Below are 27,777 nucleotides of genomic sequence, written 5' to 3' on the forward strand. Positions count from 1 at the left end.
GGTGTTGAGTTTGGGGGAGAGCTACCATGGACAGGGTTCTCCGGGAGCAGAGAGGCATCCTCCAGGGTCTCAGCAGAGGCCGGCCAGGTCAGTCACTGCCAGTCCAGAGGAGTAGAAGTCCATGTGCCTCTCACTCTGATTGGGCTGTGACAGCTGGAGTCAGCTCCTGAGGGTACAGGGAGCCATGAGTAGGCAAAGAAAAAACCCACAGATGTAAGGGACAGGAACCAGAGGGAAGCTGACCCAGTGGAAGAATTGGGACAGGTGTCTCTGTCTGAAATAGATCTGGGCAAGATCCAGGAGACAACTTGGACAAAAAAGAAACACTCTTAAAGAGATCCGGTGGGAGGGAAGTAAAGATTTTTTTGAAACGTAAAAGAAGTGGTTCTTAAAGCTTGAAGTATGGACATAATAAATGAATACATTAATTAGAGAATTGTCTCTATTAAGAATTAAAATAATGACAGGAGATCAGGAGTAGAAGTGTCTCAAAACCTAGGGCCCAAATACAAAGAGAGAAAAATCAGGGAGAGAGAGACAGAGAGTGAAGAAGAGAAATTCTGTAGACCTCAGTGAAGGGCTAGCAGAGGACTTCTGGGCTAGGACAGGGCTGTTTAACATAACGAGAAGACTACAGGGTGCTGCGTGTATGTGAAGATGAGAATGGTCATCGCTAATAGCTGAGAAGCCAGAGGGAGTTTTCAGAATCATGGAGTGGAGAGGACAGGAATACATGGTTACTTGACAAAGCCAGGTAAAAGAAGGAAAAGGAAAAATAAAACAACAACGAAGTAAGAACAACAGTAACCATAACTTAAGAGGGCAGAAATGAAACAAGGGTGCCCGTTATTCCCATGAAAGGGAATTGACTGAATCCCCCGATTAAAAGACAGAGACTCCAGACTGAGTCAAGCAAGAAGGCTTGGCTCTATCCTGTTTACCAGAATCTCATCTAGAATGAAATGACTAAGAAAGGTAAAAAATAAAGGTCTAGGCAAAAGGATGTCAGGAAAAGTGCCTCAGCCCTAACCATAACCATAAAAGAGGGAGTGAAAATAGTAATACCAAAGTGGGACTGAGGCCCAAAGACATTGAATGGGGTCAAGACAATGACACAACAAAAGCAAAATGAAGCATAGAAATAAGCATCATTTACTGAACTCTTGCTGTGTACATAGTACTGGGGAGTTCAAGGAATGATGCCATGTCGTCCCCCCTATAGCCCCGTAAGGTAGATAATATCATTATCCCCATTTTACAGATGCATAAATCAAGGCCTAGAGAGTTTAAGCAGCTTGTTCAAGGCTTCCACTCTGAAGCCCTCACTCTTGACCAGCACACTCTTCCTTGCCCATTACTTCATGAGAGCAAGAACAACATTCTACCCAGGGCTGGCACTGCTGTGGAGCCTATCGCACCTTTATGATGTGGCCTTTTGGGGATATAACCCACTTGAACACCTCTAACAATTTTTTAAATATACCAGATTGACTTGTTTTCGACAGAATGATTCCATCTATTGATCAAAGCCACTCCACCGCCTGCATCTTGTACTCCCGTAAAGTCTCTTCTCAACACACTCATACCTTTCCTCCTCTGCCTTCCTCAGGACGCATTAAGATGATTTGGGTCCATGTCCGTAAAGCTTGATGGTTGGAAGCAATAGTTTTTTTTCCCTTCATGTGGGAGTCATGAGTGCTTCTGGCCTCATCATGATTTCCATACATCAAAAACACCTACAAGGAAGTAGAGGTTCGATATGATTAAAGTAATCTGGTTCATAGGCGTTGGCATCAAGGTAATGAGGAAGTAATTCGATTAATTAACAGTAAAATGTGATTTGTTTTTCTAAGACCACCAGAGCGGGCACAAAAGAACCAGCGACTAGGCAAGTGTAAGAGCAAAACTGCAAGTTTATTTTGGTCACCTAAGGTGTGGGGAAGAGGTCTGTCGGCCTCCGGCAAAGAAGGCTGACAGAGTCCCCCCGTGGGGCTCTCGGACGGCGTTCCTGCAGTCCTGACATCCCGACAGGAGTGAAGGACTGAGAAAGGCCGCGCGTGGCGTCCCTCCCGAGCGGCTTTTCTAGGAGTGGGAGGGCAATAGGCGGGGCACGGGCGTGTCGGGGGCGTTCCACAGGTGCGACCAGGTAAATCTTGGTCTCTTCGGATTGACATCACCTGGCGCATGCCTAGTTGGTCTGCACCTTCCCGGGTCGCCGGCTGCATTTTCGCGCGCGCGGGAAAAGTTGGGGGGGGGATGAAGAACCCGGAAGTGCACCATCTTGCCTCCGTTCATCCAAACAGTCCAACCTTTTATTGATAATAGTGATAAAGGGGCGCCGTGGTCTGTCTGGCTACTTCCTGCTGTTAAGGGGCGTCGTTAAGGTCGGGGCCCATGGTTGGCATTTGGACGTAAGGATGAAGAATAAAATAAGGCACAGTATTAGTATAGGAATAAGGAATGGAAGCATTTGTTGGAATAGGGGCAAAACCCAGAAGGAAGGTCCCAGCAAGGTTGAGGAGTATGAGATAGTTAAGAAAATTTAGTAAGTTTGAGGCGAGTGGGGGGAAAGCCAAACTGATTTCCACTGATTGCTTTCGGTAGGGGCCCTTTTTAGCTGGGAATGAGGAACGAGTGCGCAGAGTAGTTGTTAGCCAGGCAGCAATGAAGGAGTGGAGTTTTTGTGGAGTGGATGGCTTTCCGCTTACTCCTACTACAGAGATATTGGATGGAAGGCTAGGTCCAGAGAAGGACGGCAAAAAAGAATAGGTAGCCTTGCTGTTGATTAAAAAATTGATTGTCTTACCCGCTACCAGAAGAGTTACCCGCGGCTCTGCAAGGGTGATGGGGGTCCCCGAGTCTCGGCACCTTCAGTTGTAGTTGTCGTCCAGATGTAGGAGCTGGAAGGAGCTCCCAGGATCCTGGGAAAGGGGGTCACGTGGAGACGCAGCACCTGTTCCCAGGGTGGGGCAATGAGACTTCCAGCGTCCTCCCTGCTAGCAAGCAGGGCGGGGGGCTGCTGGTGGACGAGGGTTAGGACATTCACTGGCCCAATGTCCTGATGCCTTGCACTTATAGCAAGGCTGCGTTGGGGCTCGGGGACCTTGCGGACACCTGTCGGCATAGTGTCCTGCCTTGCCGCACTTATAGCAGGCTCCTTTCGTGGCCTTGGAGTCTGTGGGGTGTGTGCTCTCTGGCCTGGGGTTATGACTTGGCTGTAAAGCCACTGCTAGGAGCTGGGCCTTCTGTTTGAGGCGAGCTTGCCGTCTCCTCTCTGGAGTTATAGACCTTAATGGCTAATTTAACTAGGTCTTGTATTGGTGCCTGAGGACCATCCTCTACCTTTTGAAGTTTTTTACGAATGTCAGGAGCTGATTGAGAAATGAAATAAGACGCCAAAATGGTGGTCCCTGTGGGGGAGGCCGGATCTAACCGGGTATACTGGGTTAGAACCTCAGTCAGTTTAGGGTAGAGGTTAGGATAACCTGGAGGTTATGCCAAGTTAAGTCATAGGCCTGACAAAGGTATCTAAATTCCTTTATGTAGATGGTGGGATTAGCTGAGAAATCCCCTAAACACTTCTCAATTTTGGAAAGATCGGCCAGTGAAAAAGGGACATGTACTCTGACTACCCCCTCCGCTCCAGCCACCTCTCGCAAAGGTGCTAACACTGTAGGAGGGTGTGGGCAGAGATAGGGGACTCAAGACAGCCAGTTGGGGGCCCCGAAGGAGGCACGGGACCGAGTGGATTACTAGTAGGTAAGGAAGAGGAAGGAGGAGTCTGGGTAGGAAGGGAGGGGGTGGAGAGAGCGGGGAGAGAAAGAGGAGTATAGGGCAGATCGGGACGAGAGCGTAAGGCCCAAGAGCCTTGTATGTAATTAATTTCAGACCACTTGCCTAGCCACTGGCAGAAATTGCTGAGGTCGATCACGCCACAGTGGAAAGGAAAATTAACCGCTTCCTCCTAAGGTCTTGTTCAAGCTGTAAGGTTTTTAAATTGGCTAGGAGGCACCCTAAGGGGGTGCTCTTTGGAAATTTGGACTGGGGAGTTTCCCGTTCGTTTCCTCTTTACCGACACAATGGACACAATAGAAATGGATCCCTGCCTGGCTTCAAAGCGTCCTTTGGAACCAGCAGAGACAGACTGGAGGCTCATGGAGCCAAAGTGGAGATTACCTTCAGGCGGACGTCTCCGTCCTGAACGGGTCTCCCAAGCCACATGGTGGCTCTAAATGGACCTCGGACCTGCGCAGGATTTTGGCTGAGGGAGGTAAAGAGGAGACAAGGGCACTTACCCCAGAGAGGCCGTGAGAGTGAGGGAAGCGGGTCTCAGGTCCTGGTCCGTCTGCGGCGTGGAACGAGGAGGAGGAGGAGGCTCCCCAGACCCTGGGGGCCCTGAGGAGGGGTCTCCTCCCGGGTTCGGCACCAACTGATTTTTCTAAGACCACCAGAGCGGGCACAAAAGAACCAGCGACTAGGCAAAGGGTAGGAACAAAACTGCAAGTTTATTTTGGTCACCTAAGGTGTGGGGAAGAGGTCTGTCGGCCTCCGGCAAAGAAGGTCGATAGAGTTCCCCGGTGGGGCTCTCCGACGGAGTTCCCACAGTCCCGACATCCCAACAGGAGTGGGGCTGTGAGAAGGCCGTGCGTGGCGTTCGTCCGGAGCGGCTTTTCTAGGAGTGGGAGGGCAATAGGCGGGGCACGGGCGTGTCGGGGGCGTTCCGCAGGTGCGACCAGGTAAATCTTGGTCTCTTCGGATTGACATCACCTGGCGCATGCCTAGTTGGTTTGCACCTTCCCGGGTCGCCGGCTGCATTTTCGCGCGTGCGGGAAAAGTTGGTGAAGAAGAACCCGGAAGTGCACCATCTTGCCTCCGTTCGTCCAAACAAAATGTAATTAAGGGGAAGGGATTTTGCAGTAGTTCTTCCACAGCTCAGTTTAGCTGAGATGACATATTAGACTAGACTTCCGTTTCTGGTACCAGCGTGTGAAGCTGAAATAAACTCAGCATTCTCTACTGTCCATGGTAGTTCATACCTCAGAGGTTATCTTACCTAATACTTGTCAATATATTAGATGTGTCATCCCAAATAAGCAAGAGCCATTGGCTGGGGACCCCATAGCCGTCTTATCGTAGATTTAAAGAACAATGACCAATGTAAACAATATTTAATGTGCCTGACTGATACCTAATTATCTTGATATTGAATTATCAGTAAAACCTGAAAGGTTTTAAATATCTGATATTGATAAGAAAGTCATTATCACTGAGCATTTACTTACTACTTGCCCCAATTTCAGTTCATTACATGACAGTGAGATTGATTGCTTATGAAATCTTTAGTCCTCGTCTCACAATTAATTGATATCTAATCAATATAGGTCATCTTGTTAAATTCCCATTAGGGTATTTGCAGGGAGGTGGGATTGGAGGCCTTCCTTCTAGCAGTGTTGCGTTCTTGTATCCTGCGGTGCTTTCGGGAGGTACCTAGCCTAAGACTGGAGGCCAATGAAGAATTACAGAGGTTCTCAAACTGGACTGCATATGAGATAATCACCTGGAGAGCTTTTAAAAATGCACATGCCGAGGTCACACACCCCTCCCTCAAACAATTAAATCAGATTATCTGGGAGTGGAACCCAGGGCTCAGTATGATTTTAAACTCCTAGAATGATTCCACAGTGTATTCAGATTGACAGCTAGGGGTGAGTTAGACTTGAGGTATGACCTGGACATCAGCCCCCTGCAGTAACTGGCTTTGATGCAGGGCGTGCAAGGCCCCTCTCCTGTCCCATAAAGCCTGGTGGTCAGCCACAAGCCATGGCCCGTGTTCCTAGCAATGGAGCTCTGCTCAGCCCTGCCCTGTCCCACGGTCTCCATACAGTGTCTTGTGGTTGTCTTTCAGCGTCCACCCTTGAAGGAAGACTCCTCCTCTCCTGGCCAGCCACACCGGTCTGAGCTTGATTTGGGGTCCTTCTCTCTTCCTCTTCCCCTCACCCCTCTTTTCCATGCCATCTTCCTTATTCTCTTTCTTAATTGTGAACCTGTCACTTGGTTCTTCAGCCAGCGTGGTCTTGCTGGAGGGTTTCCTCTCCCACAGCATGGGGCCGGTTATGCTGGCTGGGGAGGTGATTCAGCTCCGTAGCCAGAGGGGACTGTGACTTCTTGGTCGTTGCTGAATATACAGTGCCTAGGAGAACGGGCTTCTTGTTGAATGAGCAAAGCTTTTGAGGATTGAACCAGAGTCTACAAAGGGCTCATGTGCTGAGGACAGTGGGTCTGCAGTCACCTGTCACATGGACTTAGGAGAAAGGAGCTGCACTGCTTTGCCGGGAAACTGTCAGAAGTTGATTTTGCTGATGAATGGAGCAAAATTATTCCCGAGAAGCAGCATGGATTGAGAGATACAGTGAGGGGTGGGGGTGGGGGGCACAGGAGCGCCTTGTGCCTGAGGGGCATGGGAATGGGTGTAAGGGGGGATGAGGGGGAATGTGGTGCTGGGGGTGCGTGCTGGTGAGGACTTGTGGACATTGTGCATGCATGTGTGAGGAGGCCCACAGTGCAGACATAGTGAGCATCGCTTCCATAGGCATTAGAGAGGACACACTGCATGACCCATTTCTAGAAAATTCTAGATAATGAAAACCAATCTACAGTGACAGACAGTAGAAGAGTGGCTGCTCAGGGATGGCGACGTAAGCAAGCGATTATCAAGGGCCCAAGAAAACTTTTGTGGCTGATAGATGTGTTCATTATCTTGATTATAGTGATGATTCTATGAGTATGCACACACATCGCAACTCATCAAACTATACACCTGTGAAGTTGAGGCTCCGTCAATTATATTTCAATGAAACTAAAAAGAAAAGGAAAATGTGGTAAAGCAAAGGGAACAAGGCTTCTGAAATCTATCTGGGTTCTCATCTTGGCTTCCCTACTTCCTAGCTGGGATCTCTTTGAGGAAGTTACTTAAGATCTCAGTGCCTCAGTTTCTTCATCTGTAAAACGGGAATAATAACTTGCTTATCTCGGATAGTTGCACAACCGAGTAAGATAGTAACTGAGACAAAAGGATGTAAAGTCCTCATCGCAGTACCTGGCACATTTTCACTGCCCAATGATTGGCACCGGCTGTGATGACTGTTCGTGGACCTGCCTGGCGTGTGCACCTATGTTTATGTGAACATGGCTGTGCATTTCTGCGTCTGTATCCATGCCTGTTTATGTCTGTGGGAGTGTGGGGCGTGAATCCGTGTGTCTGTCTGTGTCTGTGAGGGAGTGAAGGGGGCTGAGGATTCTTTCTGGGTGTAGGCAGTGAGTTCAGGCATGAATCTTTCCTTCTCCACCTACCACAACCTCCTCCTCTTCCTCCTCCACCACCACCAGACCACATGGGTTTGCTTTTTTTTTTTTTTTTTTTTTAAGACGGAGTCTCACTCTCTCACCCAGGCTGGAGTGCAGTGGCGCGATCTCAGCTCACTGCAACCTCTGCCTCCCGGGTTCAAGCAGTTCTCCTGCCTCAGCGTCCCAAGTAGCTGGGATTACAGGCACCCGCCACCACACCTGGCTAATTTTTGTATTTTTAGTAGAGACGGGGTTTCACCACACTGGTCAGGCTGGTCTTGAACTCCTGACCTCGTGATCTGCCCACCTCAGCCTCCCAAAGTGCTGGGACTACAGGCATGAGAAACAGCACCCGGCCTTTTTTTTTTTTTTTTTTTTTAACAGTTATTAAACTGCTACATTTACTGACTCGTTCAGTCTTTTATCATATCCAATAACACAGTGCGTTTCGGAAATCACATCGCCTCGGTTCCTTCATGGCTTCTGCAAATCAAATTTATTTTATCATTGAAAATGTCAAAAGTACTCAGCCAAAGGAGACCTGGAGCTTTCTGGGGTGCAGGACCCTGAAGCTGGCTCTCAGGCTGCTGTGAAGGAGGCTAAAGTGCCTCTTTTCCATGTGGATTCCATTTATGTGAATTTCTTTAAAGCTGGGAGGGAGTTGGAGCTCCTCCTGGGAGAATAGAACCTTCAGACCTCCCTGAAGCAGGCTCACTTGGGAGGAGAGAATTAGTGGCAGCTTAGGGGGTAAACATGGTATCACCAGTTTCCACTGCCCTGAGCTGGGAGCAGGGTAAGAGGAGCCTTGGAGTCCTGGCCCTCGGGGAGGTCACTGGTGAGCAGGACAGTGACCCAGGGCGGCCCCGGAGCTCAAGGGACAGCTCCCCAGGCCCGGTCTGCACACCCTAAGCAATGATTGGAGGACAGTGTTCACAGGGTGGACTTCTGGACCTGACTGCTCTGGAGTTGAGTCCCAGCTCTGCCACTCACCAGCTGGGCAACCTTGGTTAGGTCGCTTTACTTCTCTGAGAGTGTCATGTAACATGGAGATCAGGGACTCTTAGTGCATGGCCCCCACTTCCAGGTTCTCCATCGTATACGCTGAGTCTGAATTGGAATCGAGACCTAGTCGGGGGATTTGGGTATCTTGTTTGTTGTTTATTATTGACACATAATAGTTGTACATATTTGTGGGGTACAGTGTACTGTTTCAATGTATGCATTATAGAATGACTAAAGCGTGGTAGTTTAAAAAATATATGGAATACTTCACAAACTTCCGTGTCAATCTTGAGCAGGGGTCAGGCTAATCTTCTCAGTATTCTTCCAATTTCAGTCTATGTGCTGCTGAAGGGAGCACTCAAGTATCTCTATAAAAAGGATCATAGGTGTACAAGGGCACGTCTCAGGTCTCAGGGGTGTTGGTTTCCTGATTTCAGAGGAGAGAGACATCTGTATAGGGAGGCTAAAGCTTGCAATACCTCTATGGAGCACCTACTGTGTGCTGGAGCCTGTGGTGTCCCTGGAGATGCAAGCCATAGATGGGCTGCACCCCTGATTTCCAGGAATCACCCCTGATGGGGACATGGGTGTGGTGAAACTTCGAGGACTCCAGGCTCTGTGTTAGGAAGTGGGGTAGAGCATGAGGCAGGAACAGCTGGGTTCTGATAGAAGGGATCCTCCAGGAGGCCTTCCTGAGATGGGCCCTGGTGAATGAAACACAGGTGCCTACAGTGGTGAGTAATAGAGGCAGGGGTGTAACTGGAACGTAAGGTGGTAGGTTGGAAACAGGAGAGATGAGGTTGAGATGCCAATTAGAGCCGGTTCCCAGTGGTCCTGGTGTCAAATGAAGAGGTGGGCTTTATCCTGGAAGGATACTTGTGTTTCCAGCACGGTGTGGCTGGAGTCACCAGACCACCTCCTTGTGCAATGATTGGCCAGAAGTGCTCGTGGGACTCAGCATGCAGTCACACTCATGGCTATGACTCATCAGAGCAAAACTATACACAGTAAGGCCAGCAAAGGGAAAAGGCTCCTGGGTGAAGTCTGGGGAAGACCAGGCACAGGCTTCCAAGGGTCCTCTCCCAAAGAAGCCATACAAATCATGCACAGTTGCCTCAGTCACAGGTCGGGACAACAGTGTGAAACGCTGTCTCTCAGAGGAGCTCATTGGACACTCAGTGCCCAGAGATTTTATTGGGGGGATGTTCACATAGACACCCTTGGTCTAATGCTTACTAAATTTCCAGACTCCCAGAGGGAAAGCAGGTGTTGAGCTTAAACCACGCTGTTTGCACAAACATTTTAGGCGGAGTAAGCCGCTCACATCAGTTAGGATGGGGACCCTTCTCTCATCTACATTCCCAGACACCAGCCAAGGACTAGCTTGCAACAGGCCTTTTTTAGAATGCCAGTGCCTCACGCCTGCAATCCTAGCACTTTGGGAGACTGAGGTGAGCAGATTGCCTGAGCTCAGGAGTTCAAGACTAGCCTGGGCAACACAGTGAAACGACATCTCTACTAAAATACAAAAAATGAGCCGGGTATGGCAGCGGGCGCCTGTAGTCCCAGCTATTCGGGAGGCTGAGGCAGGAGAATTGCTTGAACCCGGGAGGCAGAGGTTTCGGTGAGCCGAGATGGTGCCACTGCACTCTAGCCTAGGCAACAAGAACGAGACCGTGCCCCCCCCCCAAAAAAAGAATGGTAATGCCAACTCTTTTCTGCACACAGGGGCACTAACACAGTGAGGTCTGCCTGGAAACCCATGTGAAAGGTGGATTGGTGGTGGAGCCAGGACACACTGGAGGCAGGGAGGTCAGTGAGGAAGCCTAACAAGAGTCTTCTAGAGAGAAGATGAGGCCTGACCTAGGGCAGCTGTCTTTGTTAGGTTTTTGGTTGTACGACCCCATGTCAGAGTGGCTCGGGAAAATCAAGGAGTATTCAGCACATGGATTCAGGCATGTTGCAGAACTAACTCAAAGGCAAAAGTCCCACTGCACCCTCAGGAGACCAGATTTGGCATTTGTACCACTGCTGTCAGAAAGGACGGGCTTCTCTTGGTTTTCTCTCCCTGGAACCACCGGGTTTCTCTTTTGGCTTCTCTCTGCGCATCCTCTGCAGTCCCCTTTCTCTGCAGATTGACTTTCTTTATGTTTTGACACAGTGGCTGCCGGACAGAAAAGCTTGATCCCTCTTGTATTTACACATTCTCTCTTCCTGAAAGCAGCTGGGATTCACACCAGCATCTCTGAAGGGCTATTACAATTTCTTGTGAGAGAGAATCTGATTGATGTGCAATGGATTAGGCATCCTCTTGCTCCAAATTAGCTAACACCAGGGACTGAGAATCACATAGTGTTAGCATGGTTGTCCCATGAGTTGGGACAGGAGCTGAGAAAGAAAGTGGTCTCATGGTTCCTGGCTACCAGGTGGTGATCAGTCATTTGAGATAAATCTGACGCATCTGAGTTCAGTGAGGGAGATAAAGAAACTGAAAAATTGGGAGGGTGTGAATCTGACATCGTATCAGTAGGTAAATTTTAGAAAAACTTTCTTCGGCAATGATCATAAAATCAATGGTAGTTACAACTTTTTTTTTTGAAACGGAGTTGTGCTCTTGTCACCCAGGCTGGAATGCAGTGGTGTGATCTTGGCTCACTACAACCTCCGCCTCCCGGGTTCAAGCGATTCTTCTACCTCAGCTGTAAGAGTAGCTGGGACTATAGGCGCATGCTACCACGCCAGACTAATTTTTGTATTTTTAGTAGAGACAGGATTTCACTATGTTGACCAGGATGGTCTCGACCTCCTGACCTTGTGATCCGCCCACCTGAGCCTCCCAAAGTGCTGGGATTACAGGCGTGAACCACCACATCCGGCAGCTAGTTATAACTTTGACAGCAGGTTCTGCTCTCCAGTGGAACTCATTCTGCTCCTTCTGTTCTGGGAGTTCTGAGAATAAAGTGAGAGGTGAGGAATACACGGGCCATTCCCCTCACCCTCACTATATAACACTTACTAATGGGTATTTTACTAGGGACAGCGAGGAAAAGAAGTTGTATGGCTTCTGCAAGTTCACACAGCGTGTCCTTAGAATCACACAGAATCTCTCATTCATTTTTTCTTTCTTTTTTTTTTTTTTGAGACGGAGTCTCACTCTGTCACCCAGGCTGGAGTGCAGTGGCCGGATCTCAGCTCACTGCAAGCTCTGCCTCCCGGGTTCACGCCATTCTCCTGCCTCAGCCTCCCGAGTAGCTGGGACTACAGGCGCCCGCCACCTCGCCCGGCTAGTTTTTTGTATTTTTTAGTAGAGACGGGGTTTCACCGTCTTAACCAGGATGGTCTCTTTCTCCTGACCTCGTGATCCGCCCGTCTCGGCCTCCCAAAGTGCTGGGATTACAGGCTTGAGCCATCGTCATTCATTTTTTCTACAAACATTTACAGAGTCCCTAATGGGAGAGTGTTGATCTTTGGGGCAGGTGCACAGAGATGAGCAAATGTGCTCTCTACTTTGGAGAGTTTAATCTTAAAGACACAAGTGTGAACATTCGAGGTGATGAATATCCCATTATCCTGCTTTGATCATTATACAGTGTATGCAGGTTTCAGAACGTCACATACACCCCCAAAATACATACAACAATTCTATGCAAATAAAAAATTATATGAAAAAGACACAGGTGTGTAAATGGTACATGATTAGTGACATAACAGAGGAGAATCAGGGATTGTGAGTTGCAAGCAGCATCAATGAACTTTGGGTAACTTAAGCAAGAAAAGGAGGAATTCACTGGAAGTATGTGGAGTGACTCATAGAATTAAAGATACACTGCAGCACTAGGCTTTGGAGAGCTCAGGAAAGTGAGTGGTCCAAGGATCCAGTGAGCAGGAAAGGATGGACGGTTTCTTCAGGACTCCAGTTTCAGGAGCAACGTCACCCCGGTCATTTTCCATCTTGGATCACTTGCTGGCAATTTAAGGCCCTGCAAGATAATCTGATTGGTCTAATGGGGACCATCCCCTAGCTTTTTCAAGGTCTCTTGGCTGATGGCACCACCAAGGCTATATCCATAGGAAAAGGAGTAGCCGCCTATAGAGATCTGCATCCTGTAACTAGGACAAGGCAAGGAGAGATGCTGGGAGGGACCAGTCAAAACTCATCGTTGGCTCCAGTGTCAGCACTCTTCCATACTAGTTGAATTTTTTTTTTTTTTTTTTTTTGAAACTGAGTTTCACTCTCATCACCCAGGCTAGAGTGCAATGGTGCAATCTCGGCTCACTGCAACTCCCGCCTTCCAGGTTCAAGGGATTCTCCTGCCTCAGCCTCCCACGTAGGTGGGATTACAGGTGCGTACCACCACGCCTGGCTAATTTTTGTATTTTTAGTAGAGATGGGGTTTCACCATGTTGGCCAGGCAGGTCTCAAACTCCTGACCTCAGGTGATCCACCCGCCTCGGCCTCCCAGAGTGCTGGGATTACAGGCGTGAGCCACCACTGCTCCTGGCCACTAGATGAATTTTCTAGATGGGCCTATGACCAAACATTACATTGCCCTGCATTCCTTGCAAGTAGGCATGCCTGTGTCACTAACTCCTGGCCAGTGTAATTGAAGTAGAGTACCATGTGGCAGTTTCTGAAAATTTTTCTTAAAAGGGAGCAGAATCCTTTGTCACCTCCTCTTTGATTCCTGCCCACTCCACCCTATGGCATTGGATATGCTCTGAGGGCTGAAGTTCCAGCCACCATCTTGTGCTAAGAGCCCGAGAACCACGCCCCAGGGAGAATTGAAGAAAAAGGCCAGAGTAGCCTGGATTCCAGAAGATTGTGTAGTTGCCTCCCAACCCTGGGCTTTTATGTGGAGGGATAACTACACTTCTATTCTGCTTAAGCCATGGTTGTTTGAGGGACTCTGTTACTTGCAGCTGAACCAAATCCTAAGAGATCCAGCAGGCAAAACTCTAGATGCCTGCCACAAGAGGTCGTTACAATTTGCTGCTGGAACCCAGAAGAGAATGCGATAAAATCTACTTGGAAAAGGTCAGGGAAGGCTTCATAGAGGAGGTGACATTTGAGCAAGGTCTACGAAGGAACTGGGTGTTCCAGGCTGGGAGGGAAGGATGGCAGGTCCTCCTCACCTTCCTTCACTCCCTCGAGACCTGGTGCGTGAATTTGAGAGTCACTCCCTTCTGGCTCTGTGTGATGTTCTCACAGTCTCCATGACTAAAGACCACATTGTGGGGTCCTGGAGAAATCAAGCAATTTACCGAAAATGGAGGGAAATTTGGGCTCAGTGACATCTCAGTTCTTCTGGGAAGAAGCCAGTTTCCAATTGCATCTCCACAAGTCTGACAGAGTAGATGTCTCAGTGGGATTGAGTGTGTACGTGTGTTTGTGTATACACCCCTGGGTGTGTGTGTGCGTGTGCGTGTGTGTAATCGGAGAGCACTCTGGAAGTGTACCTTCAGCCTAATCTTTATTTGCCAAAACCCAGATCGATTTTTTTTTACCAGTTAATTTAATTTCTCTTAGGCGAGAAGACGTTACACTCAATACCTCTTTGGCAGTTTCTGACAGTAAGAAGCTGTGCCAGGACTAGTCCTCATGGCTAGCAGCTTCGTTCCCATTGTCTTGGGACCCATGTAACTGCTGACAGAAGGGTCACAATGTATGTGAAGAAGTTGGGTGAGGCTGTGGGCATGGGGCTGCCTGGAGACCAGTCCATCTGCACTGGGAGGGAGTCATCTGGTTCCAAACCAGTTCTCTCCTTGTCTACTCCTCATGAATCCTTGGCTTGGTCTCCATCAGCCTCCTCCAGGGCTGTGAGTAGCCAGGACCCAGTCTGAGAACCTTAGAGTAACCACACTCCATGCCTTGGGCATACAAGCCAAGCCACTAGCAGATTCCTCTGAACATATTTCTAGCTCTAGGTTCAACCTTTCATCTCTTAGGATGAAGGGAATGGCTGAGAGTAGACCTGCTTGGGTGAAGGCTTCTTTTATTGGGCTGAAATGGGAAGTATACGAGGCTTCCTTGCAATAAAAGGAGCCCTTCCTGTAGCTGCTCGGAGTATCTGACAGGCAGACCTGGCTGGGTCTGGGCTCGAAAGGAGATGCAGTCAGAAATGAAGCTCACAACACTATTTTCCGGGCACTCTAAGGACCCATTTCATGAATTCAACTCAATTCAACCAGCATTTGTAAACTTTTACTCTCAGACTACAGTCAGACGACTATCGCATCCCACCTGACCCATAGCTCATGACTGCCAGCCAGAGACCACCAGAAACACACAGGTAGCTTAACAATGTTGGGTTTAATACACAAGCTGAAACAAGGGAGAAGATCCACTACAGGAAACTATGAAGCATCCCAGTAAGGGAGGGTTGAAGAGGACTTACAGGAACCGGGCTTGTGTTAGGTGCAGCGGACAGAGTTGAAGGGAGTGGAGCTTTGCTCTGGATTGGATGCTGGTGAAGGTAATTCTGTATTCGGTATCTAATACTTATTTTCTATATGGTGAGGAGAGTAGAGAGAGACAAAGGCTGTGATGGCTTAAGACGCAGCGGTCCCTCATGGCAGCCCAGATTAGGAGATATTTGGTGATTTTCAGGCACCTCTGGGTAAGTTTCATGTTGTCTGTGTTCAAACACGATTATGAGGGGTCTGGATTGGATCTTAAGGCATCGCAGTCCCAGAGTCTCCATGTCCAATGTTGATGTCCTTCAAAATTGCTCATGTTCAACAGTAGAGCACCAAGGCCTAACTGAGCATGCCAGCCCAGCTCTCGGCTGCTGGGGCACTTTCCTCTTTCCTACCCAGGAAGCATTCCCAGATGTTTCCTTTTGTCCACTCTGTGCCATGGCCTGTGCACTGGGAGTCCAGAGAGGAAACAGCCATAGTTCCCCCCCAGGGGAGCTCTCATCTTAGAATGGGGACAGGCTTGTCACTAATTGTGGTAATATTCTCAATTCATACACTCAGCTGAGCAAAACAAATTAGACTTTATTTTTCTATAATTCAACCTAATTTCTGTCTCAAGTGTCCCATTCAGCTGGGATAGAAACTTATTTTCAGTTGCTATGGTCTGAATATTTGTGTTCATATGTTGAAATCCTCACCCCCAAGATGATAGTATGAGGAGGTGGGCCCTTTGGGAGGTGATTAGGTCAGGAGGGTGGAGCCCTCATGAATGGAATTAGTGCCCTGATAAAAAAGGCTGCAGGGAGATCCCTTGCACCTCCTACCATGTGAGGACATAGTGAGAAGGCATCATCTATTGACCAGGAAGGAGGCCCTCATCATCCAGTGAGGACACAGTACTGAAAAGGCATCATCTACTGAAAAGGCATCATCTATTGTCCAGGAAAAAGGCCCTCACCACATGCTGAATCTGCTGTTACCTTGATCTTGAACTTCCCAGGCTTCAGAATCATGAGAAATAAAATTCAGTTTATGGTATTTGGTTATAGCTGGCTGAATGAGTTAAGAAATCTGTCATGGTCTCCCTGTCTGTCTTCATGGCTGTATCTGCATGTTCAGGAGGCTGATATAGTGGAAGGGATGTGGTCAACAATTTAAAATAAAAATTCTAGGTGATGTTACCAAGGTGGGGTGGGGGAAAAATGGGTGGATGGTTAGAAGAAGTAAAACCATGCTAAGGTTTCATCTCAATCATCCAGAGGAATGTATTTACAGATGTATGCTGGGAGTTGCTTAAAAAATGTGTGTTTGCTAATCAAGTTACAGAAAATGTAATTTTAACTCCAGCACAGGAAAAATATCATATCTGCAATAACAACAACAAAAATTTTGATCAACTTGGTGAAAAACAAGGAAAGAAAAATAAAGAAAAAATAGAAAGTTAGGATAACAAAACAGCAGAAATAAATATAAATACATTATCTATTACAATAATGCGAACTTATTAAACTTACCAATTAAAAGGGATTCTTAAGTTTGATTTTTTGAAAAATGGTTGCTATTTAAGGGCATCTGTGTAACTATTTATGTAAGAGCAGCTCATGAGCTATTTAAAAGCAAAGGAGCTAAAACTCAATGACACCAAAATATTACAAATAAAGAGATGAATAGCGATAACAGACCTGCAAAAGCAATGTAGTCAGGCAGCACTTAAAACCTGGGATACGCTCTGAGAAATGTGCCATTAAGCAGTTTCGTTGTGTGAATGTCATAGTGTGAACTTCACAGAAATCTGGATAGTATAGCCTATTACATACCAAGGCTATAACATAGAGCCTATTCACCCTAGGCTACAAACCTGGACACCGCGGCAGCGTACTGAATACCGTCAGCAATTGTAACACAATCGTAAGCATTTGTGTATCTAAACAGAGAAAAGAGACAGTAAAAGCATGACATAAAAGATGATTTAAAAATGACACTTCTGGCAGGGTGCGAGGGCTCACACCTGTAATCCCAGCACTTTGGGAGGCTGAGGTGGGCAGATCACGAGGTCAGGAGGTCGAGATCATCCTGGCTAGCATGGTGAAACCCCGTTTCTACTAAAAATACAAAAAATTAGCTGGGCGTGGTGGCGGGCGCCTGTAGTCGCAGCTACTCGGGAGGCTGAGGTAGGAGAATGGCGTGAACCCAGGAGGTGGAGTTGGCAGTGAGCCAAGATTGTGCCACTGCACTGTAGCCTGGGAGACAGAGTGAGATTCCATCCCAAAAAAAAAAAAAAGACACTTCTATACAGGAAATAAATTTCTATACCAACTGAATGGGAAGCTTGAAACAGAAATTAGGTTGAATTATAGAAAAATTAAGTTTTATATTTTTGCACAGCTGAATTTGTGAACTGAGAATATTACCACGACTAGTGATGAGAATGTCCTCATTCTGAGAGAACAGCACTTACTATCAATGCAGGAGGTTTCAGGACTGGAACTTTCTCTGGGAGAGTCAATGTGTGAGTGGTGGGCATGAATGGGAAAGTCTAGGACATTTCTGTACACTACATAAATACTGTGCACTTAAACTACTCTCAAATTTATTTTAAAATATTTTTCTTCAATAAGGAATTAACCGTAGCTCATTGCAACATTTTTACTTTATAAGCTTTAATTTTTAAGAACAGGCATGGTGGCTCACGCATGTACTCCCAGGACTTTGGGAGGCTGAGGCAGGCAGATCACCTGAGGTCAGGACTTTGAGACCAGTCTGGCCAACATGGTGAAACCCCATCTCTACTAAAAATACAAAAATTAGCCAGGTGTAGGAGTGCACACCTGTCATCCCAGCTACTTGGGAGGCTGAGGCAGGAGAATCACTTGAACCTGGAGGCGGAGGTTGCAGTGAGCTGAGATCACACCACTCAACTCCATCCTGGGCAGAAAGAGTGAAACTCTGTCTCTAAAATAAAATAAAATAAAAATAACAAAAACCTTTAATTTTTAGTTTCTGGCTCTTTTGTAATAACACTTAGCATTAAATATATATATCATTGTACAACTATAAAAATATTTTCTTTGTATTCTTATGCTGTAAGATCTTTTCTATTAAAATTTTTTTTCTTTTTCTTTTTCCTTTTTAACTTTTTTTTTTGCTAAAAACAAAGACACAAACACACACACTAGCCTAGGCCTACACAGGGTCAGGGTCATCAATATCACTGTCATCCACCTCCACATCTTGTCCCACTGGAAGGTCTTCGGGGTAATAACACGCATGGAGCTGTCATCTCCTATGATAACAATGCCTTCTTCTGGAAAACCTCCTGAAGGACCTGCCTAAGGCTGTTTTACGGTGAACTATTTTTTATAAGCAGCAAAAGCACATTCTAAAATAACGATGAAAAATACAATATAGTAAGTATATAAACCAGTAATGCAGTCTTTTATTGTCATTATCAAGTATTATGTGCTGTACGTAATTGTGTGTGTGCTATACTTTTATATAACTGGCAGCACAGTAGATTGATTTACACCAGCATCACCAAAAACACATGAGTAATGCATGGTCTATGCTGATGTGATGATGGCTATGACATCACTAGGCAATAGGAATGTTTCAGCTTCATTATAATCTTATGGGAACACCATCATATACTTGGTCCACCATTGACCAAAATGCCATTATGTGGTGCATGACTGTATTAACATCAGACAAAACTGAACTTAAGATGGAAGGTAGTAAAAGTATTAGGGACAGGCATTGCATTGTATGAATCCATCAATACTCACTTTGAAATATACAAAGCAAAAACTGAAGTAATTAGATAGAAGAGTTGACAAATAAACAAATATAGTGGGCGATTTTTAGCAAATCTTTTCCAGAAGCTGATGGATTAAAAATAATGTATAATTATGTCTGCATAAATGTAAATTTAAACTTGACAAAGCGAGGATACACATTGAAAAATGGGCTATGCACAGACCACAAGAGAGTATCAATAAATTCCAAAGAATCTTCATTACTTACAATTTCTTTCTCCAGTCTGCAATAAAATTAGTAATCAACAACAAAGAGATGTTCTAAGTGTATGTTTGGAAATTAAAAAGCACACATCTAAATTATCCAGGGGTTAAAAAAGAAAATCGTAACAGAAATTAACAAGTATTTCAAATTGAAAGTAATAAAGACATTACATATCTCAGCTTGTCTGAGGCAGTTTCACTGGTTCTTAGAGGAGTAATTTATAGTGTTGAATGCATTTATTAGGAAATTAGAACAGCTGTATGTAACCCACAATCCAAGCAATCAACTTAAGAATCTAGAAAAAGAATCAGAGAAACTAGAAAGAAGGGAATAATGAAGATAATGATAGAAATGAATAAACAATAAAACAAATAATAGAACAGCCACATAAAGATATCAGCAAAACTAAATGTGGTTGCTTGGAAAGGCCAATGTTTTACCAATTTTGGTAACAGTAGTTCAGAAAAAGAGAGAGAAGGCGTACATGAACAATATTCGAAAGGAAAAGAAAATGTCCACAGATAGACTAGAGATGTTTTACCATAAATGAGTGCTCTGAACACCATGTGCCAATCTGTCTGAAATTCTGGAGAGTGCTTCTTTGATTCCATTTAGACTCCCACAGGCCACGGCACAGAGCCTGGGACAGCGCAGGCCCCCAACACAGATGTGTTGACTGGCAGAGCAGAATTAAAACTCTGGAGAACAGCAGCCTTTCATTCTGTCAAGACTCCTTTTACAATTGCTCCATTCAGAATCATATCAGAACAAGTGCCACATGGGGCAAATCCCATTTACTCAATTGAGAAAAGGGATTCGACCACGTGGCATTTGTTTGGAAATGACTTATGGTGCTAGGGGAGTTTGATCAGAGAAGGTGAGGTCAGAAATCAGAAAGAAATGGTTACCAGGGCTCCAACGCAGGAGACTGTTAGTTGAAGAAGGTGGAGAGAGGAAGCCACTAAGCGGGAGAAACAGCATTTGCCAAGGCAACGAGGTCAGGATGGGGACAGTTGGCCACTTATTACTTGTGTAGCTTTGGGCAAGTCCCTTAACAGATCTGAGCCCAAATGTCCTCATCATCAAACTGAGGGTCATCCCAGTGCCAGCTTCATGGAATTACGAAGATGAAATAAGCTAAGGAATGTAAGATTCCTGTTCTGGGGCCACTGGAGAGTCAGCACTCAATAAATGCAAGGGATGGTGGTGACAACGATGACGATTATTGGTTTCAGCAGTAGACTGGTGCAGGATGTGTGTGATCGAAGAGGAACGTGAGAAGACAAAAGTAAAGACAGGTTGAAGTGAGACTGTGAAGGGTCATAAACGCCACCCCCAAAGGCAGACGTTATTCCAGGTATCCCAAGGAGTCATCAAAGGCTTGTTTGAGTTGGGACTTGCTATATAAAATGGGGCATAGCCCAGTGAAAGGGTAATGTACCTGAGAGTCCACTAGGGAGGGGGAAAGATGCCCATGGAAGGAAATTCATTGGAGGTCCTGGCCACACAGTATGTAATGCATCTTACCACCACCTAAATCTCCACTTTTAAAATTATTTTCATTCCCTCTATTTCAATTTCCCCAGCTGTGTGTGTGTGTGTGTGTGTGGGGGGGGGGGGGGGGGGTGTGGGTGTGTTTAAATATTGGAAACCACTAAAAGCAGAAGAGTAGCTCTACACAAAGTCACTCTACAGCCATGTTTCTTAGCATCCACCTGTTCTCCAAACAAGAGCGTGGTAGAAGAATGTTTATCTAACTTGGCTAATTAGAAAATATCTTTCTCTGCTTGGGTAAAAGGCTAGGAAGGGAGCATATCTGGTATTCTCCAGCCTGTATGCTGTGGAGTTGGCTGGCCTTGCCTGCTTAAAAAAGCTCCAAAGGATGCAGCTGCTGCATTTAATTTCCCTATCACTCTGCCTCCCGAACACACAGGCACCCTCAGAGGATGCAGAGACCTGCAGTCCTGATGAGTCTTAATAAAACGTGCTACAGAAAGTCAATACCCTGTCGAGTGAGACCTGCCTGCTTCCTTCTGTTAAAATAACATTTTTAAAAAGCTAATTCATAGAAAAATATAGAAGCTGGTTGATGAGTCATTGTTGCTGTATCCACTGATCCAGTCCTTTAGTACGCATTCCAGACTCTGCTGGCCTCCACATTTATACCTGGAACCTCTCTGGTACTTACCCCTTTCCTTTACCTGTGTCTCCCTCCATGCTTGATCAGATAGGGGCTGATGTATATATTTAACAAACATATATGAGGCACTAACTATGATCCAGGTTCAATGCTGGGAACAAATTATCTATTGATGGGTAAGATACATTCTTAGCCCTCAAGAGTCCTGTGGGGAAGCAGGTAAACCAGAATGCAGGCAGTGTCATGTGTGTTCCAACTGGGGGATGTAGGAAGGGGAGCAGGAGCATTGGAGATACAGAACCTGAGTCTGTCAAGTAGAACCTAGGATGACTCCACCAAAAAGGTGGCATTTGAACCAAGGCTTGGTGGATGAGTGGCAGTTTTCTAGGTGGGCAAGATGGGGGAAAATATCCCAGGCATGATCCAAGGCAGAGGTGCATAGGATGCTAGTGTGATTGGGCAACTCCAAGAAGGCTGTAATAGGAAAAAAACCCCACTGCTCAGCCAAGCATCTGCATGGGATTGGCCAGCCTGTAAAGACACCAGAGGATGTAGCCTGTGGATAGGAAGCATCCTTGCCAACATCATCATCACCAACACCTCCATCACCACCACCTCCATCATCATCACTACCACCTCCCTCACCACCACTTCCCTCACCACCACCTCCATCAGCACCACCTCCATCAGCACCACCTCCATCACCACTACCTCCATCACCACCACCTCCATCACCACCACCTCCATCACCACCACCTCCATCATCATCACCACCACCTCTCTCACCACCACCTCCATCAGCACCACCTCCATCACCACCACCTCCATCATCATCACCACCACCTCCATCAGCACTACCTCCATCACCACCACCTCCATCAACACCACCTCCATCATCATCACTACCACCTCCCTCACCATCACCTCCCTCACCACCACCTCCATCACCACCACCTCCATCACCACCACCTCCATCAGCACCACCTCCATTAGCACCACCTCCCTCACCACCACCTCCATCACCATCACCTCCCTCACCACCACCTCCATCACCACCACCTCCATCACCACCACCTCCATCAGCACCACCTCCATTAGCACCACCTCCCTCACCACCACCTCCATCACCATCACCTCCCTCACCACCACCTCCCTCACCACCACCTCCATCACCACCACCTCCATCACCACCACCTCCATCATCATCACCACCACCTCTCTCACCACCACCTCCATCAGCACCACCTCCGTCACCATCACCTCCATCACCACCACCTCCATCACCATCACCACCTCCATCACCATCACCATCACCACCACCTCCATCACCATCACCACCACCTCCCTCACCACCACCTCCATCAGCACCACCTCCATCACCACCACCTCCATCACCATCACCTCCATCAGCACCACCTCCATCAGCACCACCTCCATCAATACCCCCATCACCACCACCTCCATCACCACCACCTCCATCACCACCACCTCCATCACCACCACCTCCATCACCATCACCTCCATCAACACCACCCCCATCACCACCACCTCCATCACCACCACCTCCATCACCAGAACCTCCATCACCATCACCACCACCTCCATCACCACCACCTCCCTTACCACCACCCCCATCACCACCACCTCCATCAACACCACTTCCATCACCAGACCTCCCTCACCACTACCTCCATCGCCACCACCTCCATCACCACCTCCTCCATCACCACCACCCCCATCACCACCACCTCCATCACCACCACCTCCATCACCACCACCTCCATCACCACCACCTCCATCACCACCACCTCCATCACCATCACCTCCATCACCACCACCTCCATCACCACCACCTCCATCACCACCACCTCCATCACCACCACCTCCATCAACACCACCTCCATCACCAGAACCTCCATCACCATCACCACCACCTCCCTCACCACTACCTCCATCGCCACCACCTCCATCACCACCTCCTCCATCACCACCACCTCCATCACCACCACCTCCATTGCCACCACCTCCATCACCACCACCTCCTTGCCACCACCTCCATCGCCACCACCTCCATTGCCACCTCCTCCATCGCCACCACCTCCATTGCTATCACCATCATCACCATCACTACCAACTCCATCACCACCACCTCCATCACCATCACCTCCATCAGCACCACATCCATCACCATCACCTCCGTCACCACCACCTCCATCACCATCACCTCCATCACTACCACCTCCATCAGCACCACCTCCATCAGCACTTGTCTAGCAGGAGCCATTTTCTTTCTTGCCCTAAATTTCTGCCATGGCCCATTAACCATGAAAATAGGAATTTCAGTCCTCCTGGAAGTGTGGACACATCGTTTTTACCCTTGTCTCCATCCCCCTGCTCACTCCTCCCTAGAGGAGAAGTGTCTTGACTGGCATGAGGTTCTGTTAAAGGATTGAGCATGAGTTACTGGGTTTCTCTGGATCATTCCTTCTTTTTGACCAGCCTGACTATGGCTGCAGGTGGTTTTCTTCCTCCCTTGTATATGGTAATCTCACCTGGGCAGTCATGGGTGGCTATATTCAATTTGAGTAGAAATCCAGGTTTTGTTCAGAAGTTTCAAGTAGCATTTTCCAATCAAGTCTTACTAGGAAAAACAAAACAAAACAAAAACTGTTTTGTTACCTGTTTCTTGTCTCTCTTACTCAATTGTTTCACAACCTGGAGGAGTAGATCTATTATTTATTGCCATATAATGCTGCATAAAATTACTACATATCCTCTGTAACCTACAAGCATTGCATTTGTTGCACGTATGTCTGGGGTCAGCTGCAGGAGGCCCGGCCGCTCTGCTGATCTAGGCTGGGCTCATTCAGGTGTCTGGCAGCTGGTGGGCTATTGGCCCATCTAGAATGGCATTGGCTCTCCTTCATGTGAATCTCATTCTCTGTAGGCAAGCCCGGGCAAGTTCTCAGGGTTGTGGTGGCGGAGCAGAGAGGAAGCAGAAGCAAGCAAGATCTGCCAAGACCTACGTGTGGAACAGGCTTATCATCATTTCTCCTGCATTCTTTTAAATGCAGCAAGTTGCAAGACCTGTCCGAATTCAGTGAGAGAAAAGACTCATGCTCTTTAGGGAGAGGAACTTCAAAGGGCATGGATACAGAAGGTGTAAAGAGCTGAGATAATGGGCATAATTGCTATCTCAGAAACACAATCACTCTCACCACCATTATGAACTTGGCCTCACTACCACCAAGGGAGGTTGGTATCCTCACCTCCAACATGGACCCTCTGTCTCTGTGAAATTCATCTTATAATATGCACAGTTCTTTCTATCTGATGGATGTGAATATGGCTTACAAACTCTAAACTCAGGGTCTAATGTCAGGGATGAATCATTTCGTTGAGAGAGAAAGAGATGGCATCATTTTCAATGGGATCTCACTACATTGCCCAGGCTTGTCTCAAACTCCTGACCTCAAGTCTTCCTCCTGCCTTGGCCTCCCAAAGTGTTGGGATTACAGGCATGAGCCATTGCACTCCGCCATCACTTTCATTTTCTACGTGAGAAAACTAAAATCTGCAGACGTCTGCTGATCATGCTAAGGTCACACAGGTGGACAGTAGGGAAGCCCAGGCTCTTGTCCCCACCTGCTTATTGAGTGGCCAATGTGTGCCTCTATCAGCATCAGCAAAATGGCGGGTTTGTCTTTTTGCCTTCTCTCCATCCACAAAATCCAAGACTTCCTAAAGCAGGAGTCTCTTCCAGGATCCGGGCGCTCAGCTCCCTTGAATCCGGAGGCCGCCTGTCTCACCCCCGAAGCTTAATTAAAATGAAGATGAAGTGCTCTCCATGACGGGTCACGCTCAGTGGCAGCCACCGTGCCAGGGACCCAGTGGGCCCTCTGATGCTGAGAATTCTTCTCCAGCTTCTGCTCTGGCAGCAGCTTCCTCTGGGAGTCTCATTATAATTCCTTTGGTAATTAAAACTACAGATGTTGTAATTAAAAGGCTCCTCATTAAATCACAAACAACCGAAGCTTGAGGTGGGTCCGCACTGAACAGTGTCACTAAGTCACCTTTGAAAAGGAATAAAACTCATGTGAAAGGGGAGGTCTTGGCCCAATTCAGCGCCGTAAAAGGCAGCCAGGCTGGGGGTGTTTGTGAGGTGCTGGGAGATGCATCAGGAAAGCCCACAGAGGGTCCTTGGATCCGAGTGAGGGGATATGTGGTGGGGGATAGAATGACCCCCCAAGGCTGGGATGGAGGAGACAGCCAAGTGGAAGAACACTGGGGGATGCCCTGTCTTGCACATTCTTTTGTACTCAGGGACCAGGAACATAGTGAGCTCCCAAGGCAACTGAGACATTGAGGACTTGGCACAAGAAAGCTGGGGAAAGTCCCAGACAAGGGCTCAGGATACTTGTTTCTTATCCTGGCTGGGTCACTCGCCCCCTCATTGTCCCTGAGTAAGCCCCGTCTCTGAGTCACAGGACATTTGTCTGGGACATGGACGGAATAACACCTAACTCTGAGCTCCTGGGGCATGAGACGTTTGTAAATCCTCCAGCTTGGTGTCTGAGATGGAGGGACCTGGGAGTGGGAACTACCTGGGGTGCTGGGAGGTGTTTCCAAAAGGCACCTCACCAAGGAGCTACCTGGACACAGCTGTGATTGATGGCTGACCTTTTTTTTTTTTTTTTTTTTCTAGACGGAGTCTCACTTTGTCACCCAGGCTGGAGTGCAGTAGCGTGATCTCGGCTCCCTGCAACCTCCGCCTCCTGGGTTCAAGCGATTCTCCTGCCTCAGCCTCCTGAGTAGCTGGGATTACAGGCATGCACCACCACACCCAGCTAATTTTTGTATTTTTAGTAGAGATGAGGTTTCACCATGTTGGTCAGGCTGGTCTGGGACTCCTGACCTCATGATTCACTTGCCTCGACCTCCCAAAGTGCTGGGATTACAGGCCTGAGTCACCGCGCCCAGCTGATGGCTGACTTCTGACTCATATCCATGCATCTGCGGGGGAACCTTTCCAGGGAGGATTTCTCAGGAGTGTGTGCTGTGTCTGTTGTGTGTGTGTGTGTTGGTTGGGGGTGCTATAGCTGCATCAAACACCCACAGAAGGGTAGCACCGCTGTCTTCAACTCCCTTTCCCACCTCTCACCTCCCCACTCTGGCTATGTGGCTGAACTAGAGGGAGGTGTAAACAGCTCAGGGCAGTAATCACATGTTATTATTGAAAGAGCCTGACCTCAGCCCTTCACTGCAGTCCAAATTGGCTTCCAGTCTCTCTCGCCTCTTCCCAGATTTTGTCCTTAGGCGACCCTCATTCTGTCTCTCAGCCTGCTTCCACGACTGTGAACTGAGAGCATTGATGCCCCTGCGTGAGTCGCCTTGAGCATCTGATGATAGAATAGTGGACGCGAATGCTTCTGCAGTGCTCACTGCATGCCAGGAAGGTTCTAGAACTTTACCTACATCAATTCATTTTGTCCTCACAACAGCCTTATGGGAGGGCAGGTGGAAGAGTGAGTAGATGGGCTGGATAGGTGTGAGGAGCTGGAGGAAGAGTTGGGGTATGGCCAGGTAAGTGGTGGCCAGTGTGGCAGAACCATGAAGGCTGCTGCAGAAATGGCTCCAAGTGGCTCAGGCCCTGCCAAGCACTATCTTGAGTCTCTTTCCCATCTCTGAGTCCCACCTCAGGGCAGTCCAGGCCCACATGCACCAGGCGGGCAGATGCAGAGGGAAACGATGCTCCTTCTCTGGGTGGCCTGAGCCAGGTCAGAGGTTCATCGCACTGGCTCAGCAGCACCAGGTCAGGTGGCACTGGGAGAGGCGAGAAAGAAACTATGGCCACTTCAAATATCAGAGCAGGATGGGGAGACCTAGCTTGTCCTGAATACTCATTACCACATCTCCAGCCTAGCACTATGCCCAGCACATGGAAAACACTCAATAAGTATTGGATGGATGGATGGATGGATGGATGGATGGATGGATGGATGGATAGATGGATGGATGGATGGATGGATGGATGGATAGATGGATGGATAAATGGATGGATAGATGGATGGATGGATAGATGGATGGATGGATAGATGGATGGATAGATGGATGGAAGGATAGATGGATGGATGGATGGATAGATGGATAGATGGATGGATAGATGGATGGATGGATGGATGGACAGACAGGCAGACAAACAGAATGAAAGGTGGGCCCTATAACTACTATTTATTGAATACCTACCATTCAGTGTGTGCTAGGCATCACATAATTCTATCTGTTCCTCACAGTGACCTTGCAAGGTAAACTTAATAATTACCATTTTACATTGCATTTTACAGTCCAGTCAAGTGACTTGCCTTAGTGCACACTCCCAGAGAGTGACAGCACCAGCAATTGAACTGAGGCAAGCACCTCCAAAACTGCATTCTTCCCACTATGCCACAGGTAAGATAAGTCCACCAGCCCTGTTTAGGGGAGTTCTGGCTCTCCCTGTGTGTCCCCACATGCAGCCAACTGGCGTCCGTATGCTGTCCATGCCAGGTCCTGTGCTGAGAACAGTGAGCAATGCTGGGCTTGGGGGGTGTGCAGGGACCAGGGGAGCCCACTGGAGGTGCAGACTGATTTCACCTGGCATTTCCTCAAGACTTTGGTGTTTGAACTGGGTTTTGAAGGCAAAGGAGTCAGATAGACAAATGAAAGAGAGGGAAAGGCACTGCAGGCAGCAGGAATAGCATGTGTGAAATCGAAGAGGCATGAAGAAAACTTAAAATGTAGTCTTCCTAGTCATGTACCCTAGAACTTAAAGTATAATAAAAAAAAAATTAAACATAGAAGAACAAAATAAAACACAA

At 47.5% G+C, this 27,777-nt stretch overlaps 1 long non-coding RNA gene and 1 other non-coding gene across 2 annotated transcripts; both read right to left on the reverse strand.

Annotated features, from left to right (window-relative positions):
* Positions 1–1,254: 1,254 nt before the first annotated feature.
* On the reverse strand, positions 1,255–26,311 carry LOC117066530. Its single transcript, XR_004430379.1, has 3 exons — positions 26,169–26,311; positions 23,473–23,561; positions 1,255–1,736 (listed from the first exon to the last, which is right to left on the reverse strand). It is a non-coding gene; the product is annotated as an uncharacterized LOC117066530 (long non-coding RNA).
* On the reverse strand, positions 8,598–8,704 carry LOC117068166. The gene has a single exon (XR_004431016.1). It is a non-coding gene; the product is annotated as a U6 spliceosomal RNA (small nuclear RNA).
* Positions 26,312–27,777: the final 1,466 nt, after the last annotated feature.

The sequence above is a fragment of the Trachypithecus francoisi genome, unplaced genomic scaffold (assembly GCF_009764315.1).
Source record: "Trachypithecus francoisi isolate TF-2019V2 unplaced genomic scaffold, Tfra_2.0 Lachesis_group20, whole genome shotgun sequence".
Taxonomy (NCBI): domain Eukaryota; kingdom Metazoa; phylum Chordata; class Mammalia; order Primates; family Cercopithecidae; genus Trachypithecus; species Trachypithecus francoisi.